General features: G+C 39.3%; 1 long non-coding RNA gene across 1 annotated transcript; it reads right to left on the bottom strand.

The window, feature by feature from the left end:
- Positions 1–926: 926 nt before the first annotated feature.
- Positions 927–2,981, bottom strand: LOC142170548 (uncharacterized). Its single transcript, XR_012699782.1, has 3 exons — positions 2,913–2,981; positions 2,513–2,580; positions 927–1,560 (listed from the first exon to the last, which is right to left on the bottom strand). It is a non-coding gene; the product is annotated as an uncharacterized LOC142170548 (long non-coding RNA).

Genomic DNA, 2,981 nt, shown 5'->3' with positions numbered 1-2,981 from the left:
CACCCTCTTTTTAATATCTTTCGATATTAAAAAGAAACTCAACAATCCCCCACATGAATAAGGAATGGCTATATCACGGAAGTATGCATGAAAAAGTTGTGTGATTTGCAAGCAAGGATTAATTGCATCTGGATAAGTAGGTTTCCCTTTGAACTTTCCGCAGTGAACTTATGTCGGATATACTCGGTTAATCGGTAGATTTGATATCTTTGAACCGTCGAACTTTAGTGTATACCTAGACAATCATAAGTCACACAATCAACCCTTAACCGTCTTTGGTTCTCATTGTTGTGTTCGTTTCAGCCATGAACACCGCCTGGTTTCATAAGTGCGTAGAGAATTGGCCTTGCAAAATTCTCCTTGAAGCGGCTAACACTTCACACTTACATAGGTGATTTCTAAACGTGTCATCCCGTAGATACACTATTTGATATACCCCGTATCAAATTTAGAAATCATTAAAAAGCCTTCATGTTTTATCCTTGGTACTGAACATTGTCTCATCACGAGAATGGACCAAAAGTTTTTGTTGACAATGTTGAACCGTCATTAATAACTTTGTTTGATCTCCTTTCGTTTATGTTTCAAATAATTTTTGAAGTCCTTCCACAATGGAGGCAACTTCTCAATTATTGCTGCTACTTAGAATGCTTCATTGATGACAAGACCTTCAATGAAAATTCCGTTAGTAAAATTACTAAAAATTTTACTTTCAACATCAATATTCATTTGAAATATACCTTCAGTAAGTAGATCATGAATAATCACTTGCAATTCCTGGACTTGGGTAATAACAGACTTGCTATCTACCATTTTGTAGTCCAAAAATTTTGCAGCGACGAATTTCTGCATCCCGGCATCTTCAGTTTTGTATATCTTTTCAAGCGCATTCCACAATTCTTTTGATGTCTCCATGCCACTGTATACATTATACAGATTATCCTCCAGTCCGCTAAGAATATAATTCCTGCACAAGAAGTCAAAATGCTTCCACGCCTCAATCACGAGAAAGCTTTCATTCTCTGGAGTTTCATCTGGAAGATCAGGAACATCTTCCTTGATGAACTTCTGTAGACATAACGTAGTCAAGTAGAAGAACATCTTCTGCTGCTAGCGCTTGAAATCCATCCCAGAAAATTTTCCGGGTTTCTCTGCCGGTGCCAACGCCGAAGTTCGACTTGTCGATGCGTGTCACGACCCAAATCCCGGTCGTGATGGCGCCCAACACACTACTAGGCAAGCCCGACCATTATTCAACACTTAACCCAATTTATCAAAAATAGCAGAAAGAAATATCAATTAAGCAAGATTAAAGTACTAAAGAATTTAACAAAATACACAATATAATCTCACTAGGACCTGGTGTCACGAATCTGAGCCTCTAGAATACAGAATATCATCCTAATACACGGTATATCCAAAGTCTGATAATGCGGAAATAAAGAGATAGGATAGGAGGGAGAAGATCAATGGCTGCGAACGCCGTGCAGCTACCTCGATACTCCCAGAGGCTGGATCTGCTGATCAACTGGATCTACTGAGCCTGAGACTGCCCTGGATCTGCACACAAGGTGCAGGGAGTAAAGTGAGTACTCCGACCCAGTGAGTAATAAAAGTAACTACAGTCCGAAGATAAGAAAATCCAGTAAATACACAAAGTAAGCTACAATCCGAATATACAGCAACATATGGAACTGAGCAGCTAAACACCAGTATAAATACAAATACATGAATGCAATGCAATGCATATGATGGTACATTCCAGTACCCACTGTGGCGTGCAGCCCGAGCCATCCATATTTATTTATTGTCGACAACGCTCATTGGGGGTATGTACAGACTCCGGAGGGGCTCCTACAGCCCAAGCGCAATATCTTGGTCAGTCATTGTTACCTGACCAGTCAGCCATTATTACCTAACCAATTTATATCATACAGTGCCATTGTTACCACTGTTCAAGTATATCATCCAGTGTCATTGTTACCACTGTTTCAAGTATATCACACAGTGTCATTGTTACCAATGTTTCAAGTATATCACACCGTGTCATTGTTACCACTGTTTCAAGTCACTTTATAATCAGTCCAGAAAATAATATAATAAGCCCCTTGGGCATTTACAAAACAGAAGTTCCCAGCTCGGAATACATTTAAAAATATCATTTAAGTTTTCAACACTTAGAATTATGGCTGAGTTTGCAAAACAACATTTAAAACTTTGGACTGAAATTAAATGATATGCAAATCATGCTAAGCAGTAATATCAATCCTCGAAGGATTTTACAAATCGGCACAAGGCCCTAAACATGGCATCAAGCCCAGTAATATCAATGAAGTATGTGTATCAATCACCAGTATAGTATAAACATCACACGGGATGGACCAAGTCACAATCCCCAATAGTATCCGACCCCGCACTCTCCATGTAGTGCGTGTCACGCCTCAATATAGCGTTACGATGCGAAAGTCCGGGGTTTCAAACCCTCAGAATAGCATTTACATCTATTACTCACCTCAAGATGGCCAAAAGTCTACTCCGCGATGCCCTTTCCTTTCGAATCGACCTCCTCGTGCGTCGAATCTTGCCAAAAACACAAGGAATATATTACAATAGGCTAAGGGAATATAACCCAATCGAAAAAACTCGAAAAATATCGAAAATCACGAAATTTGCAAAACCCGAGCCCCGGGCCCACTTCTCGAAAAATTACGAAAGTCACATCACCGGATTCCTCGTCTCGCCACGAGTACGTACATATAAAATTTACCAAAATCAGAGTTCATTTGACCCCTCAAATCACCAAATCTTATTTTCAAATCCATAGGCCTAAATCCTCAATTTTTCTACAATTTTCATGCTCAAATCCATACATAATTGATGTACTTAACTCAAAATAGGTGGGGATAACTTACCTTCACATTGATGATGAAAATCCCCTCTTGAAGCTCCCCAAAAATCGTCCATACTTTGAAGAAATGAAG

The sequence above is a fragment of the Nicotiana tabacum genome, chromosome 16, assembly GCF_000715075.1.
Source record: "Nicotiana tabacum cultivar K326 chromosome 16, ASM71507v2, whole genome shotgun sequence".
Lineage (NCBI taxonomy): Eukaryota > Viridiplantae > Streptophyta > Magnoliopsida > Solanales > Solanaceae > Nicotiana > Nicotiana tabacum.
This window is presented reverse-complemented; position numbering and strand designations above follow the sequence as displayed.